The sequence below is a fragment of the Augochlora pura genome, chromosome 3, assembly GCF_028453695.1.
Source record: "Augochlora pura isolate Apur16 chromosome 3, APUR_v2.2.1, whole genome shotgun sequence".
Classification (NCBI taxonomy): Eukaryota; Metazoa; Arthropoda; class Insecta; order Hymenoptera; family Halictidae; genus Augochlora; species Augochlora pura.
This window is the reverse complement of record NC_135774.1, coordinates 21,433,235-21,452,755: the sequence shown is the minus strand read 5'-3', so window position 1 is coordinate 21,452,755 and position 19,521 is coordinate 21,433,235. Positions and strand designations below refer to the sequence as shown.

Genomic DNA, 19,521 nt, shown 5'->3' with positions numbered 1-19,521 from the left:
TAAACATAAAATACTATATTATATAACTATATGATATTATATTATAATTATCATGTATATTATCCAACTCTAATTACATTATATTGATATTATACAATTATACAGTAAATATTTTATATGTCCTAATTACGTACATCTTGTATGCATAATCTTGTTCTCTGACGAAAATATTCTTTAAAAAATAAATTTTCCAAACATTCGGTGTGTGCGAAAGCTTAATATGAAGCAACGTAGGAGTATAGATAGAAGTGATTCGAGATACACTAATCAAGACGTTAATAAATTCAGATCAATGTTGCAATTGGAAACGGTATTAGTAACGGGAGAAGAAATCATTAGCAAGGGGTTCGTTGTTTAGCCGTTTACGTAACATAAGTTATTTCCGATGGCGAGAGATCCGTGGCGATTTTCTTTCTTCGACAAATGACCGATGCCTTCGTTGGAAAGATTAGCTCCTCCATTTAATCTAACATACGCGAACGACAATAAAACTATGCGGCCGCTTTATGCAATTCGTTGATTAACAGGCGAGTTTTTCTAGTTTCGTTTCATTTCTTCGCGGTATCGGCCTTGAACTATGAACCGGCGATAGTGTATTTTTTAATAATATTAATCTCAGTAAGAAATGGACTCCGTTTCATGATAATTGAATAACCTATTAATAGACCGCGAATTTTATGCACCCGCGAGATATACACGAATTCCGAGCAAAAGCAAAGCGATCGAATTTTGCAACTTGAATATTATCGGGGGTACCGATAAAGTAATCCTCGACACGATTTTTATGGAATCGGTCTAAGTTCATAGCAGCTTTCCAATCTTCCATTCAGCGAATACAGAGTCGAACGATGAAGACACGCGTCAGATATTGTTCGGATAACACGCCCTGAATTTAATCCTAAACAAATACGGAATTCTGGAAACGTGTTCACGCATTATTCGCTAGTACTTTATTAATAGCACATAGATATGAAAATAAAATCACTCTTTTATATCTTGTGTCAGGGTTTGTTAAATTAAAGATAGAATTGTATTAATCTCGGGACTAAAGGAACTATTTGAAATATAATTTTTTACGTAGTAAAATTACTACAAATATTTAATTAGATATGAAATACAATTTAATTTTATAGTATGTACCACATATATTTTAAATATTAATAATTTAAAGGATATTCTTCAAATTTATACAGAAACATAATCTTCTTAATCTTAAACAAGCGAACATACTTTCGCGTAGTTAAGCAACGTCGACTTTCAGGGTATCAACAACAAAGTATTGTTGATATTCTTCTGTTAACTAGTTTAGAGATCTCGTTAACTGCGACTTCGTGTAGGCGTGCGATTCGATCTAAGAGCAGCGAATTAGAATTATTTAAAATGGTAAACAATCTGAACTTTTATAAAACGTTGAAGGAAAAAGGAAAAAATGAGGAAAGTTCAATTAATTTTGCGAAGCATTTCTAAACGTGTTTATTCTTCTAATAAAACTGATCTTGATTTTTTTTTGTTGAGAGCCGATTGACGAAAATCGGAATTTGTATCCGAGTTTACTAATCATTTATTATTTTCGATCATATATTTTTCCTTTACCCGCGAATTCGTATAGATACTAATTGTTTATCGTTTTAACACTCGAACGATAGATCTCGCTGACACAATCTAGGCAACATTTATAATTTTCTTTATCGATTTCTGTCAACGTATATTTTAAGGTACACCTTTCGCACGTGGTTTTTTTATAGACCTAAATTTCGATTAGTTGCAAAAGAGCTTGGTAGTCAATTAAGAAGTTTTAAAACGTTTGATTTGCATTTCATGGATCACTAAAACTGCATTGAAGCTAAAAATAGAACAGAGACTATAATTGCATGCGATTAAGATCTCGTCTTAGAATCATATCCATGTACCATTCGCTCGATATTCTGTAAATCGATACCAAGTGATTTGTGACTGACAATTCAACGCGTGATCGGCGCAGTTTCGATGTCACAGCTAGCGAGGTGTCATGAAATTTTTATAATCGTTCTATTATATCAGCCTTTTAATGGAGAGTTAAACTTAGCAATTGATGTCACTTGTAAGATGATGTGATTTTCTAGGTACAGTATTTGTATCGATCAATAAGTGGATCATTTATGCGAACAGGCTTCTATGTGTAATAATCTTCGATTATAACGATAACTTATTGTTAAATAAATTGCACGTATTTACTGATGTGCATGAGCTAGAAGAACCCATTTGTTACAAAATGTTTAAAAAGATTCACAAACAATGGAAAGGAAGACAAAGAAGAAATATGGTAGAAAGGAAAAAATAATAATCATAATGAGGATAAATTAAGTGGTGATAAAAGAGAAAAACAAAAAACGATAATTGATACAGTAATAATAATATTTTGATCGAAGGTCATTGCTGAAGATTTCGTATACAACGTCGCTACATGGTTCTCGATAGAACCAAGAACCTAACATTATGTATATAAATCCACCCCACGTGCTCTTAACGGAATTCAAACAAGACTTTGTTTACACGATTAATAGCATTATCAGATTTCAAATAAAGTCAAAGCCCCGTGAAAGGTTATTAAACTATTTATTATACTCGATTCTACGATACTGTATGCACCGCGGACGTGGAAAATCCGTTGCACGGTTGTAACAATAATGCGAGACATCGGATGAAACGTGTTCGAATCGGATATACGAGCGTCGGAGAATATGGTAAAAGTGAATCCACGGGATTTATCTAATCTGTTCACGGAAGCTATAAATTCTATCAATTATTTTTCACATCCAAGTTTTTTGTTATCGTAACTACCTAGCTACGCGTTTACGGGCCTTTATTTATAGAATCTTTCCATTTCCGAACGGAGAACGTGAACGCGCGCGCAACTCGTGCGGAAAATCACATGTAAATGTACAAAAGTTTTATTCGCAGATTATGAACCAGACTCCGAGAACATTTTAAATTAGGCAGCGAACCCGCAACAAAGCCAACAATCAGTGAACTGTCGACCAATTGCAACCGGAGTACGGAATTAATATTAGAAATGATGTTTTCCTCGTTTTCGTTGCAATTCGAACAACTATGTCTTGTTTTCATTAGTGTTTGAGTAACAAACAAATTTTTATATAGTATATTTTTTTATAGTATATAGCAACAATGTAAAACACAAGGATAAGAAACCCTGAGCCGTTTAATCTGATAATGGATACAATCAATTGTTTGGTACAATTAAAAAAAAATTGTACAACAATAATCGTACAATTTGAAGGAATCAATTTTGAATTCAAATCAATAAAATCTCCATTAAAGATAGGTTTTTAACTGCCATATCCAAAATATTTTATTGCACGAAGTACATTGTTCCGAACAAATAAAATATTTGATCCCCAAGATTATATGCGCGATCGAAAACAAAATATCTGTTTAGTATTTGCAGCACAAAATACTATTTCACCCAACTTTTGGTATCCCATGGACATACAGACGATCGGAATAACAGGATGAACGTTTTCGGGAGTTCTTGCATCCCGCGGCATCTCGTACCTCGTTTTCTTTTGGCGAGCATGTGCTCCGCGCAAGCTTTCGAATCATCTATCGCTATCGTTCCATTGATACGCGCGCGTACGCGCGTCACGAATCCCGTCGTCTTTATCAGGTACTCAAGGTCGCCCCCAGGGGCGAACCTTAAATAGGCGGCATTATCTATCCGTATCTCGAGCACGTGCACAAGAGGCGCGGATTTCGAGCGAAAGAGACGCGTGAAAACCGTGGGTGCCGATCTAACGAACGCGCAACAGAGGAAAGTGGGGGCGGGGGGGGGGGGGGAGAGGGGGGGGTCCGAAGAGAGAAAGAAAGAGGAGGGGGAGAGGGAGAGACGGGCGAACAAGAATGCAGAGAGCAAGAGAAAGAAAGAGAGGGGTGGAGAGATAAAAGGATAGGAAGGAGAAAGAAATAGAGAGAGAGAGAGAGGGAAAGAGAGATAAAAAGGAGAAAGTGGCAGAGAAAAATGAAGTAATAGAGACAGGGGAAAATAAAGAAGAGAGTGCAGAGACAAATAAAGAGAAGAGAGAGGCGGACAAAGAGAAATGAAGAGAAAGAAAAAGAGAAGAAAAAGGGTGAGGGACGGAGACACATAAAGAGAAGGGGTGACGAACAGAGAAAAATGAAGAGGAGACAGCGGAGAAGTATGGTAGACTGATAGAGAACAAATAAAGTGGAAGAGGTCGAAAAAATAGAGAAAGAAAGAGAGAGAGAGAAATAGGGAGAAAGGAGAAGCGAAAAAGAGGGAGAGAGCGTCAGGTCCCGATATCAGCTGAAACAGCAGGTGTTTCCAGAAGACAGAGATAGGGATGTGCAACAATAGCGTAGGAAACGAATAGACCGAACAATTGTCACGGAGTAGGATGTACCCAGCTTTCTACCTGCCACAGCGTAGTAGTACCAGCATCGTATATCTGATTTATGCTCGAACTAGCTGAGGATGCATTCCCAACCCCTCTAGTCTCGCGATCCATTGTGGCGAAGGTGCCTCGTGGAACGACCGACAGGCCACGTATACAATATTCGTGCGACGATTTGGCTCCTTTCATTCAGGCCATTCACCATAGCGCGTCGAAGAAAAGGAGAGAAGAAAGAAAAAGGACGAGGAGAAGGCAAGAAAGAGAAAGAGGGAGAGAGAGGGAGTGACGAAGGGAGAAAGATAGAGTAACGAAGAGCGAGAGAGAGGGAGCAGGGGCCACAGGTATCGGTTACAAGTTGTTAAGGCCCGTTAAAAGAAAAGCTCCTCGGGGGCCTTGCCAGTGAACGGCGAATCCGCGGGTGGTATACTCCGCCGGTGATGGTCCGAGAGGTATCATCCACTGTTTTCTTTTTCACGCGTAATTCGTGTAGCCGATTCTCGGCCGGCTTTTCAAAGAGCCATCCCTCGTCGACTCCCGGCTCTAAAGTCAGGAGAAACTAATACCCACCGGGGCTATAATACGCCCTTGAGGCGCCCATCTACCGTACTTGAACTTGAATGGCACCTGTACACCGATGCCATTTCCGGTCAGATAGAGGCGGGAAAGTATCGGTTGCAGGCATCCAACATTTTCACCCGGCCGTATCATAGCTCCTCTACCGCGGTGACGTCATGCCTGCAGTCATAATGCTTATTGCAGATACCGGACCGGACAAGGTTGACGCGGCGCGGCCCTCTCGGACGCACCGGCGGCGACATCCCAGCGAACGTCTTCGTCGTTTGCGAGGAATTGGTTTATTGCTGTGACCATAACTGAAAATCGATATGACAAAAGACGTTGCGTCGCTATTATTTTCTCATTCTTCCTCTCTATTTATTTATTTATTTATTTATCGTTTAGTGTGAAGTCAGAAGTAAAGTCAAAGGACTGTTTGCACAATTTGATCGCATAGAAAAGCAACGAATTAATATGTTTCTCGCCACGGATAGACTGCTGACAAATCTTTAAGCGTTTATGAGAAGAATTAACGATCCGAATAAAAAACTGTGAAGACATTCGACTGTTGTCACATTATTTATTGTAATTTATTAGAATTATTATTGAATTATAATTATTAGAATTATTAACACTCAAATCTCGTATGATTTCTATTGCAATAGACACTTCGGTATATAGAAGCTTGTTAAAAAAATTCGTGCAGGAATGATAGCATAACTTCAGCACTAACAATAAAAGAGAAAATTCATAATCCGGTCATTTTTACTGGTATAGTGGTATTAGTGTTAAAGGACGAATTTCATTTTCATTTGAATTAAAAATGAAAAACTTTTAGTCGTTTTATTGTCTTTTAAACAACTTCGATTATATTTCACGAGTAGATTGGACTTAAATAATGAACAAATTCTTATTTCTGATTTGCTTCACAACAATTTCTCAAATAACTGCAGTTCTGGGGTTCTCGGTTTATTGGCTTATTCGTTTGACGTTTCTATTGCCGGGCGCTTACTTACTTACCGATCGCGGAAGGTGCCGTCCGCAAGGACGCGCCTCGTAATCCCCTGTCCAAGCCCTCCGATTTCTGATTGTTCGGCAAAACAAAAACCTTTTCGGAGAATCGAATATTTCGGGGATTCTACAAAAATAAAAGATTAATGATTTTGGTCATTATTATTTTCAATTTGGAGTTTTCCAAAAGTTAAACCTACCGATTATCAAAATTATACAAAATATAATGCAATTAATGATTAGCAATTATAATTTAAGATGAGTATTAACACAATTATAATTTAATATAAGTATTAATACAATTATTATTTAATATACGTGTTAATACAATTATAATTTAATATACGTGTTAATACAATTATTATTTAATATAAGTATGTTAATAATTAAAAAAAATTAATAAGTTGAGAGTAGCGTAACAGTGTCCGTCGATTCTTTCAATGTTTTCACTATCTCGTACTTTACTGACGAATTTTTGTCATAAATCGGCCCAGAAACATTTCTGACCTCTGAAGACCATGTCATAAACACCTTAAACTACGAAGGCAGAGTAGTTTATGATTAATGATCAACGATTACAACTCTATAGTTACGGTAATTAATTTATAATAATTGGCCTGGAGATAATCTGATTAATAATTAGGAATTATAAGTTGTAAATCGTTACAAATTATTTGTGATTACAATCGATCGGATTGCTTTTCGCTCGACTCTAGTCGATTGTAACAGAAAGTATGTATAACAGAATTATTTAACGCATAATTGCACAGTACCTGTCGCCGATGACCTTGCAGTCGACGCGCTATTAAACCCGAAGGAAACAAATATACAATTATTATTCGTACGGGAACGTTTCAAACGGATTTTGGACGGATCAAATCATTTAGCGCGGAGTAATTATAACGTGACCGTGGTCAGTACAATGTCATTTTATCGATTCGAATGGTACGCAGTAATGATTCATTGCACGCTTCCCGACAGACAGGCCGCCGAAAAAAAAAATTATCTCGGTAAACAGCGTTATCCAGAAGATAAATACACCATAATCTCGTGGGATTTATTAGACAGAATGAACGAAAATATTCTAGCGAAAATCGCAATGACTAAGGCGGTTACGCCGCTTCCGAATCCACGTTTTCCAGTGTTTGCGTTGCGGTAATCGTTAGGAAACGCATTGAAGAGACTAGAAACACGAAACACTCCGGTAGAAAGCTGACGGAGCGAGCGCGCGTAGTAGAAATTGATTAATTCCCGCTGGATGGTATAATGTTATGATCGCGATAAATTAAAGTGGAAGCGATTTTTTTTTCTCTTTCTCTCTCTCTCCCTCCCTCTCTTGCTCTCTCCTTCTCGCTCTTCGCCTCTCTATCGCTCTATCTTTCTCTCTTCACTCGACTACGAGCGTTGCACAGTGGGAAAGCGAACCGCTAATAAAGACGTTGCGCAAACAACTTTTTGCATAATACGGTATCGCGTGGGCATTCGTGTACAACTGCATTCGGATTTCCACGTGTTATAGTACGTTATGTGGTAACCTCGCGAGAGCGCATGCACAAGACGCGTGCTTTTCGATTTTTCACAATCTCGCTGAATATCTGGCTGAAATTTCCAAAACCATCCATTGTGCCGTACAATAATTATTTTCGTCGTGCGCGCGTCGCTTCGGTTTCTTTGCGTTTTTTTTTTTATTTTCCTTCTTCTCTGTGTACGTATTAATGAATTATATCGTTGCCCCCGAAACTCGTTAATACCTGCGCAGCTCGTGTTTGCGCAAGATACCAGGAGAAACTAACGTGTTCTCGCCGGAGTTCGGCGTTATTCGAATAAAATTTTATTCGAACAGTCCGAACGAGTCTTTCGATTAAAATTAATTACGCGAATAAAATGTGCCCAGGTCTGGTTACCGTCCCATCGGGGCGACTTAATTACGTCGAGAAATGTAACACTTCGAAAATGTTTTCGTTCGCGCGTACCGGATAACCTTGCTCCTGGTATAATTCAATTAGAATCGAACCGTCGCTTTCGGCTGGTGTTTCTGATCGTCGGGGGGCGACGAATTCGACCCTTACTTGGCTTTCTTAAAGAAGTCTCCGGTTTTCGACAGTATCGAGTAACCGGTAAGACGACACAGACTGGTATCGTAGACAAGTGCAGTAACCAGAAAACTTCCAGATCAATTCTATCAATATACAGTCGATCGCGAAAATATTTGGGCACATTGTAGTACGGAAAACAATTTCAAAACCTTAAACCGAATAATTTGAGTCGTTTTGAAATGTTACAAAGTTTAGTCTGTTGAACGATCGTCAAAAAAGTATAGAAAAAATTAAAATGCATTGAAACGGTGAAAGATAAGAGAACTCATATTTTTTGCACATAACATTTGCATATAACATTTACAGATATTACTTTCTAACAAATCAAATGCACCATTTTGCGAATTATGTTCATTTTATTAATCCATGGAGAGCGAAGTAATGTAAATATGTCATGAAATGTTTGTTGCAAATTGCTTCGGAATTACTGTGAAAACAAAATAAAGATAATCAGAAGAAGAATAGTTAGCGTTGAACTATGCAAGCCTCCGCAAGATCGAAGAATTGCGTGATCTTATTGATTAGACTAGGCTACTCTACTATTTTTAGCACCTTCAATGATGACCCAATTAAAGTTTTTTCAGAAATAAAAATCTATGGAAAGGAAACATTTTTCTCGCGGTTGATATTAATCACTTTATTGCAACTACAAAACAGAATAGAAGAGCTTGATTCACAAAAGCGTTAATTCGATCTGTGAACGAATAAATTCGATTTACAAATAGACAAATTTCTTTCAGAGCAAAGCGAATATAATCTACAAGAAGATAAATTTCTAGCGCAAAACCTCCACTCTTCTCATAATTGACGTTCGCATACATTAACCATTTTTCTTTAAAAAAAGAATAGGTGGAATATTCAAAAAATCATGGGTTCTGGAAGAATTTTTTTTACACGATATTGTAGACATAGTAAAACGATGACATTTTTGTTTCAACTTCTTTTTTAATTTATTTGCTGTTCGTGAGAACAAATTCTATAGGCTCAATAAAATAATGCAATGTACTAATTGTATTTCAAGCTAAAGCGACGATACCTCGAAAGTGGTGTCTATAATTCCTAACAGGGTTGAATTTCTTCGAGTTTTGTTTATAGCATATTAAAATGTTACACCTGGTTAAATAATATTTGATTGCAATGATGACTCTCTCAAGATTCTTATTTCACGATTGTGCTCTGGGTTATCGCTGATAAATCTATTACAATGAATTAAAATCGTGTGGATGTAGAATATTATCATATAATATCATTTATGATTATAAACGTTATTATTATTATTTAATAGCTCGTGAAAATATGTAATCTATATAAAACAATCGACGGTGAGCGACTCAAAATACAAAGTTCAACGTTATATCGCAGATTGTTAATCATTACAGCATTCTATTTATGTAAATATTATTTACATATATTTTGTACAACAGCACGCAGATCGCTAACTTCGTGTAGTCGATAATTCTGCGAAATAATTTTATTCATATATTGCTTACGACAAGTGTCCTATGTGCGAATTTGTTACGTTTATCATTCAGTTGTGTCACATATTATGTCTGATTATTGTTTCCTGTCAGTTCGTTTGCAGTAATCGTCTCATAGTACACGCGCGCAACCGTATTACAGTAGCACGAGTATACAACAATTAAAAACCTAGTTTTATCATATTACTCACGCGCGATGACTCATTACTACCTTGATGGTAGCAAGTTAATCTTGACGATGCACGGTGTATCCATACCAGGAATCGAGTGGTTTACGTACAACTGCACTGCCAAGCGGATTAAAATAATTTTAATATATACCAATCATTTCCTTCGAATTTTTCATGTGACTAGAGTTCCTGCAATTTCAGACATAGTGCAAATAAGTTTTCAATGAAATTTTTACAAATATTCACAGGTCTATCTTGAACATTAAGTTCGCAGGAAACTTTACAAATGTGTTTTTAACAATCGAACGTTGTGGCTCGTGTTCATTCGGGTCCAAAGAATAAATATTGTTATTCCACTATCTAGATTTTGACAATTAATTTCAATTTTCACATGTTTTATGTGATTTAACATGTTTCATTGTTAAAGATTAGTGGTTTAATGCAATTTTCCTCGACAGGTAATTTTCTACGAACTTTTCGCGATAAACAGTTAATTCTAGCTGAGTACTTTCATTCACAATGTAGCACGAGATGCGATTGACTACAGTTAAGATAAAATACTGATGATTCCGTTAAATGATAAGCCCATATTTTTATATGATAGCATACCCTCTTATTCAGATATATGACACGAAGCTCAAATGCTTTGGAATCTCTATCAATTAAAAAGGAATACGATAATATAAGTTAAAAACACTCGTCCACATCAAATTAATATTGATACGTATAGAAAGTACTTCTTATCTCTGTAGAGATTTCAAATATTCTATACTTTAAAGACCACTTTCTTATCGCATTATCTGTAGATACTAATTTTATACTCTTCAGCAAATTTAGTGGTAAAACACCGGTGTTGGAATAAAATCGTTCTTGAGGCGAAAGCAAAAAGATAAAAACGTACAGAAGAAGAATTGCCGAATGTTTGCAATTTCGAGGTCAAAACATCGAATTTCGTTGGCTACTAAAAATCTGTGGCTGTTTTTATTTTTCCTTCGACCTTGATTAATCTTGAGTGGTTGGTGGCCATTGAATTTGTCAGAATATAGAACACATTCATGCGTATTGAAAAACACATACAACTCCATTTAGTAAAATAAAACGTTAATGCCCTTGAAATTGTTTTGACGTTCGCATACGCAATGAGTATAAATCGAGACAAAAATTTAACCCGCAAATATTCAGTACTCCATTAATAATACTTAGTTTAGTATTGGTATTAATAATACTTTCGATTACACGTAGCTAACGAGCTCCCTGTCTGCGTACGCGCAATTATTAGACTCTATTGTGCGCGTAATGGATAACGATGGAAATACTTTTCACGATTTTACATGCCAGTGCGTGTCGGTGAAAAGAAAAAGCTGCGTTTCGCTTGAGACAGTGATCTACAGTCCAGCCTTCTCATTAGCGAGATGTGTTAGCACTTTGTTATCTCGATTACCGGTTTCACAAGATGAAGGGAAGAAGAACACAGATTCCGTGGTCCTGTATTAACATTTTGATCGTCATTTAACCCTTCAGCCGCGGGCCACGCTATTATTGCGGCTCATTGAATTTTTAGGGTGTCTGAACAGGAAAAAGGTGTGGACGCAAGAAAATAAGGAAAGAAACGGGAATTTTATACGCAATATTTTCAATATTTACTGATAGTTGCTAAGCTAAAGCCATTTTTATGTTGACTTCTATACTAATTTAGTTCTATTTAAATATTGAAACATTTAAATTATCTTTATTTATTGAGAATAACTTAGACATGGTAATATTATACTGTTTTGCTTCACCGAGAATAATTGACACTATGAGAGCTTAAAGCTAAACCTAACGAATGTCTAAAATAAGTAATATAATAATAGACTAATGAATTTGTTTATTTATTTCCTATAGAAAAATATGATCTCATCAATTTCAAAATAGAAATCCGATTACTACGACCACTATGCCGTTCTTCTTCGAAAACTCTATAAAGTATATAGAATATTCTAGCTTTGCTTATAAGATAAAAAGCTACGTGAAAAGTGGTGAATTAGTAAACAAGACATTTTAAGTAAGGACGACAGTACGGTAGTTTTCGTGTTAAGTGTGAATGCTGACGATCCTAACAAAAATGATGCTACAGCAAAGGTTTAAGAAAAAGCAGAACATCGAGATGATCCTATGAATATAATGTTGCTTGAAACGGATCTATGCGGAGATAAATGAGAACTTCGGAGGAAAAACGGACAAGTTCGATACAGACACCGGGCACTATCTTCTCCGGGCGTCACGTAACAGGTTTTGAATTTCGTCCCGATACACATGTAGACATTCGGCCACCCTCGAGTACCTGTAAACGCGCGTCCACGGCGTGCTCTAGAAAGAGAGTGGATTAGTCAGAGAAAGAGTATCGAGAGAGTGTCGACCGACCGACCGACGACCAACCAACGAACCGACCGGCCAGCTAGCCAGCCAGCCAGCCGACCAACACGACACGATACAATGGCAGGCCAAGCAACGTGAGTCAGCCTTGTGGTAGGGAGTAGCGAGGTTAGTGCATTCCCCCTTAGTCCTTTACCCACACTACGGCGATCACGAGAGCGTTGTTTTCCTCCGAGAAACCCGGGCCACGGGGCGAACTCGGACTCTCCGAGGAGGCTCAGTGTCAGTGCAGCGATCTCGTTGAAGGTGGTAGGACGCCGGAGTAGCGTGGTAACGTCTCTCTCTCTCTCTTTCGCGCGCGCGCGCACACGGTCTCGTTCTTTCTTTCTCTTCCTTCTCCATGTCTCCGCTCCTCTTCTCCCATTACGTTGTCTCTTTTTCCCTCCGTTCTTCCCCTTTGTTTACCGTCTCGCTCACTCGAACAAGCCAGATAAGAACGTGATGCACATGCATTCCCATCCTTCTCGCGCTTCGAATTTAACGCCTAGCGCTCTCTTCATCTTTTCTTCAGTTCCGTTCTCTAGTCGTTTTTCAATATGCAGAGCTGCAAAACGCGATCGGGGTAGCGTAGAGAGAGAAAGCACACACTCTACTACACAACTGGTGCTCATAGTGCTGCTGCTGCTGCTGCTGTTGGTGCCGGTGCTGCTGGCTCTGATACTCTGCCGTTGCTTGGCCGCTGCGGTGCGTGATTTCCAATCGATGCTTGAGGAGGATCGACCTTGCCTCACCTCGCCTCACTTCGCCACGAAACTATCCTATCGAGCTCTCGCCTCACGTCCGTTTGTTTCTTTTCGTGAGTGCGTCTCCAGCCAGCTTGAACTTCCTATGCTGGGCTCTGTATGATAGTGCGCGCGCCCGTATTTCTCCGTACTGTAATTCTCGTTGTGTGCTCCGGTGTGTCGCGGTGTTGGTGTCGGCGGCGGCGGTGGCGGTGGCGGTGGCGGAGTCGGCGGCGGCAACGGCAACGGCGGGAACTAAGTGCCTGTTGACTACTCGTTAGTCGCTCCTGGAATCTTCGTCGGTACTGCCATGGAAGTAAGAGCCGGCTCCGAGCGCAATCGTTTTTCTCTCCTCCGCTTTAAAGAAAGAAATGCGGCAGCGATTTCTTGAATAGGTTATGTCGCGCGTGCCGATCTCCGCTTCGCGTTACGCCGCGATAGCACACACGTGAATCGGGACACGGTCTCTTAGAGAGAGAGAAGGACAGTGTGTGTACACTCGCCGTGTCTTTCGGTTTTTTTCTTTTTAAAAGACGACTCCTGTCAGCCCGAAGGTCGAGGTGATATTCGACACGCGAGATTTTCGCCATCGCGGTTCTTTGTGATTCCACTCCGTGAACGGAGTTAGTCTTGTCTCTTACTCGTAGCCACGAGTGTACGCGTGTGACTGCGCGTGTGTGTGTGTGTTGTATGTGTATGTGTGTGTATACGCACGCGCGCGCCTTCAAAAAAAATCCGAGTATGTACTGTGCTTATTTGCTGGCGATCGACTCTACATATATCGATTGTGTTTGCGCAATTATCCACCAGTTTCCTAAACCGTTAACGCGCGAGGTTCGTTGGCTTCTTTGTTCTTACGCGTTGTGGATGCAAGTTTACTATACATATATTCTTCCGCGTGTCCGTTCGTTAATGGAGTCTTTAATCGAATCCTCTAGGAAGTTGGACTACGGAAAAGGTTCTTCACGGTTTACGCTCCGCAACGATACTATGAGACACTATGTGAAACCATGCAAACTTACGTGTTTCGAGAGAATTTTTTCCTTCGTTAGAATTTATTTGAGACTTTTTTTGGATATCGTGGTGTAATAAATATATTTTAGAATTAAGCAGCTAGATGGGAGTAGCTGATAACGGTTTCTACTAACGATGAGAAAACTATAGTATAAGTAGTAAGAAATAACAAGATTAGGGTAGAAGAATTTTGATTGAAATGGTTATAATAATACTACAAGGAAGATAATGAAATTCGAGTGAAACAGACACGATTAATTAAATTTATTATTTATGAATTCAAGCCATTTGAAGATTTAAAAATTATTTTAAAAAACACCAATAATCAGCCAGCATATAGACCACATTTAATGATGTAAATGATTACAGTTCAAGTTGGATAAATAAGCGGTTATTACGAAGTTTATTCATAAAAAGATTGAATAGTAGAATAAACGTAAACATCTTTGATAAACAATTATGAAAATGTGCACGTGGTATGGCCAAGCCAAAGTCTCTTTTCCAACATAGTAACGCAGTTTTATATAAGAAAATAGACCCAGATTAAAACATTATGAAAAATCTGTTCAGGAAAGTTAGCTAATGCAGTATACTCGAAACTACATAACCTAAAGAGAAGAAATTTTAATATCCGGAACTTAAACATATAATGTTAACACATACTAGATGTTATACAAAATAAAAGTAGTTATATGCCGTTAGTGTACAATAAAAATAAATAATTTACATTCGGTCCTTACAAAATAGCTTTACATGCCTTATAGACCTGTCGCGGCTTAAAATAGATTCTTTTTATTAGTTTTATTATTAAAACTTGTTTACATAAATAACTACTCATGGTGTAAACAATAATACCGTGCACAAAGAAAACACAACTTACGTTACATAATACAAATTGGTTCTATGTTGTTTTATTGTATCATCGTCGCGCAGAGAGTAAGTACACCGATACGCTGAACAGTTTAAATCGATCGATTTCCATTCGAAAAATCGTATTGAATTCCACCGGCGTCGATAATCGATTTTCATTGATAAATTTCATTAGATAAGAAAGTGATTCTGTGACAAATGCTTTCGATAAAAATGTATTTGAATCTTTTAAATCTGTTACACCGTCGCGGTGTTAAGCAACAGTTTTTATTGGAACCAACGTGCAAGCATAAAATTACGTGTAAAACGACTTCGTTCGTATTACACGGACATTCCGGATTTCGATTTTCTTTTCTCAACGATGAAGTTGCTGAACGCAATTTTAAAATTTTAACCGCAATATTTATGCGTGCAGGAAAAGTTGTAAACGAACCACTTCCGAAGAATGCACTGCTACGGTTGTTTCATAAACTTCGCATCCGTTTTGTAAGAGAATGCGTAAAATGTGATTATACAAATTGAACGCTTTCTGACACGCGTCCTTGATCGAAGTGTTGAGCGTGCGCGATCAAGAACTCGAATATCGAAATTTATTCCCGTTTTGGTGCAACGTGCTACGAGTGGACCAGTTGTATTCAAAATAATTCATTACTTTTTTGACGCATACGCATACAGATACGTGTACATAATTTATCATACGGTAGATAGGTTACACGAGTTACAACTCCACGATATACGCGATGATCGATGCGTTCAGTTTTTTGGGGGAGGGGCGCTACATTTTTAATCCGTTTAAACCATTTCAACGCTGCTCTCTTTATGTGTATACCATTATTTAGTACACGTAAAAGCGGAGTGTTCTTATTATCTCTATAATTTTTATATCTTACGAACAGCAATTAACTTTGAATTTTTAATTAACACATGTTAAGAATAGCGACTTCTCAAACTCTTTTTACTTGGATATATAAATTACTTAAAATCGTGAAATCTATTATACAACCATAAGAAGTATATTTAAAGTTTATAAAATTTCTTATTAATTATTATTGAAATAAGAATTTTTATGAATTTTAATATACCAAAGTAAGCTGTAGTTGTATGTTTATATTTTCAATTTATTTATATTGATAATAAGGGGAGACGTAAACAATGTCGTTTTTTTACGGGTCTGTTTAATTCAATCAATTAATTGATACCTACAAAATGTTTCATATTCTGGGAAAGACACATTAAAGAAACATTTATTTTAATGTAATAAATATATGTATATATGATATTAAATCCTATGTTTAATGGATATATATATATTTGAAGTTGAATTGCGTAAGTGTAAGTTCTTAACGGATATTCCTCTAACCAAAATGGAGCATATATTTAAATATGACAATTATATTTTATATCATTCTCTTTTATTCTGACTGGTGAGAATTTTATTGCACTATATTTTTATATTAGTATTTAGTATTTTTAAATGGTAGCAGTATCATCGTAAACGAATTATTGTTTCTTTGTCGATGTTGATAAATCTGAAATATTACATGAATATTTTAAAATTCTTTTAATCTCACTGTGATTTTAACTAATTTTCATTATATCCACATTAAAGTTCTAAGTAATGATACAAGTGCAAAATTTTGCGGTCCAGCCGAATCAGGTATGCCCGCCTTGCGAAGAGCGCGACCGAAAGAAAAGGACCTGCGCCGAGATCTTTTTCTTTCGTGTTAACATCTCCGGGGCACAGGTATACATTCGTCGGCGTATCGAAGGGATTAAGGTTGCGCTGATGAAAGACCTGCCATCGATACCCTTAATCGGCGTTACATAGAAGTAAACTCGCCGAATGCAAAGGGACAGAGGAATATCCCGTTAAAAGCTCGCTGCGAAATAAACGAGAAACATGTTGCTCGTGAGAATCGAATTCACGCAGAGGCCCGGTGACCGTTTTTTGAAACACGTTTCTGTTGTTACAGAACATTGACTAGAGGTACAAGGCAATTAAGAAAGAAGAAGAGAAAAGTGTCCGCCTAAGAGGAGAATTTTCGGAGGAGGATGCTCGGCAGTTGGGGCTGGGAAGAAGAATTGGAGTTGGGAGAGGGAACAGCAACCCCGTCGCAAGATAGACAAAGACGAGAGAGCCCAGACTCAACGCATCCTGTCCCCGACAGCCGGGTGCTGAGGTATGCACCCAGCCGGTGTCACCACCCTCCGAGCTTCAACTCGCCACATTTCAGCACACAGCCTCCTCTCGACTGTACGGACTGTGAGTATACACTGTACATCTTGATATGTTAACGCTCCGATCCTCTATACTACCACGCGGACAAACACGGGCAACCGCAAAAAAGATACAAACAAGTGCAACGCAATTTAAAACAAGAAGGAAAAGTAGGAAGAATTACGGACAATTTGAAACAAGTATATACGAATAAAAACAATTTGAAACGAATACAAATAAATTCAAACAAATATAACAAATGCAAACTTTGAATGAGAGTTTATTTTTAAGGGCAGTCGAAGATAGGTAGTCCGACGCCTACTCCGTTTTTGGTTAATTAATGGTAGGATCGGGGGTTCAGTGTAGCCTCTCAAAGTGTAGTTCTGTCAACAGATACTAGGTTCATTAAGTATGAAGCCGTTACAACAAATTATATTTCTATCCATTCAAGTTTGTTACAAATAAATTCATACAAGTGCGAACAAATACAAACAAGCGCAAAATAAATACGTATCGATCAAATTTTGTTGCAGAAACTTTATTTTTGTACACATCTACATTTTGTAATTTTTTAAACGCAATAGACGTTATAAGGTGTTGAAAGAAAATGTCAGTTGTAAAGAAGGCAAACATCACACACGTGTCGAACTCTGTGGACGAGACAATGGCTATTTTAATTTCTTCTATTGGATATTGATCTAAAAACGTGAAATCATGTGAGTGAAATTACAACTGCCATAGCAGGTTACAAAAGAAATGATTAAATTATTTTGAAAAAGTTTTAAGACCAAACTATATCGTCGTGTTCCTCGAAAAGAGAGATCTGAGATTTGCTAAGAATCATAATAGCTGTCCAATCCAGTCCTATATTGCAGGCCTGAAGTAATAGGAGTGGGGTGGACAGCTATTATCGTTGTCAGCGTATATCGGGTATCTTCTTCCTAAAACAGGTCTATAGTATTCATATCGTATTAGTAAGTGCTTTAATCTATTAAAGATACCTGAGGACACTACGATTTCTTTTATTATGAGATTTATTGTTATATTGGTTACTACTTGTCTGTTGTCAATAAACTACTACGAAAAAAAAGAAATTGATATCTCCAAAAAGCGAAAAATTGAATTTTATTTAGACTTAAAAACAAACGAATAATATCTACATTTAATTTATTATTAAAAAGTTAATTTTCCAAGCTATTACAAGTTTATTCGGTATTAAAATGTTCAAGTCACGTTCAAGTATTCGAATGTTTATAAAATAATCAACGTATATCATTTATTTAACAGTTTATACATTGATGCACAAAATTGTCTATGGAGATACTATCTAGTGTGTTCGATGTATGTACAATATTCTAGTAGTCTGAAAAATGTAAGTGCTCTCTTTGATTCAATAAAAAGAGCGTTATTTTAAATCAGCTTAAACGGACCGAGTACCAACAGCATTACTTACTCGATCCCTTGTCCTTTTAATTAGCACATAGGAGCTAGGGGCTAATTAAAACGTAACTCCTGTGAATTGATTTATTTCTTCAAAGCGAACATTCGAAAGAAAGAGTTAACGATTACCCTCTCTACCGTATTTGTTGGTTTTGTGAACAGTGACTCACTGTATTGTTTGAATAACCTTAATGTATTCACTCATTCAGGTTACACATTCTTATCGATGAAAAGTGTAATTCTATTTTTGGAATTGTTTAAAGTTTACTTTGATAATTCTGATAAATGTTTGCGCCTTATTACAATCATTGGAATATTGGAATGTTATATTTTATTGGCTGCAAACGCGTTAGTTTATAATTATTATGATCGTCATCGGATAATAATCGATGAATGATAGTAAATTGCAATATTTAAATCTCATGAACGTATGTAACTTATTTGATACACAATTATCTTATTAAATGCCTTGTGCATGAATCATATATCATACAATAAGATGTATGTGGATAGATTACATGTATTACAGATTTACTTAGTGAAAAGTAAGATATTCTATTAAGCTTGAGAAAATGCCTCTACCTTATATTTAGAAAATTATTTTAATCGTTTGCATTACCTTACCAATAAATTACTAAATAATACAGTATTGAAATAATGGTTGGACTATAATATGCTTCCATAAAAAGCACATTAAATATCATTACTTTCATGTGATATGTTCTTGCAAGAATTAGGGGTTCATGTTTCATATAATTCAAAATAATGAACCTAATTTTAGGGGTGAAATATAACTGTTCGTTCATAACATAGTAGCATATGTGAGCTGATGCGTTGAATATAAAATCGGTAATGTAGCTGATAGTGTTATTATTTTCGTTAGTATGCATAAGATGTATCCATCTCAAGCACGCCATAAAAATGATCGGAAGACATTAAAAAAAGGATATGAAAGACATTAAAATAAGGATAATTCAATTTATACTAAATATTTTCAGATTTGAGTTCATTTAGTATGACGTATAATAATGCTAATTTACACAAAAATAAAAGTAAGTAACTATTATTTATTGATTGAATCAAAATTGTTGTAAAAAATAAAACACATTCGTAAAAAGATTTT

At 36.9% G+C, this 19,521-nt stretch overlaps 1 protein-coding gene across 8 annotated transcripts in view; it reads left to right on the top strand.

Annotated features, from left to right (window-relative positions):
* The window catches only part of Cic (Putative transcription factor capicua), a 66,095-nt gene that overhangs the window by 32,875 nt on the left and 13,699 nt on the right, over positions 1-19,521 (top strand). For 7 of the 8 annotated variants that reach the window (XM_078197184.1, XM_078197183.1, XM_078197187.1 and 4 more), the window contains one exon: positions 16,714-17,003. The gene's annotated coding sequence lies outside the window, so the exon portion shown is untranslated. Of the gene's footprint in view, positions 1-13,138; positions 13,173-16,713; positions 17,004-19,521 lie in introns of those variants that run through there. The other variant, XM_078197185.1, reaches the window with a different exon arrangement.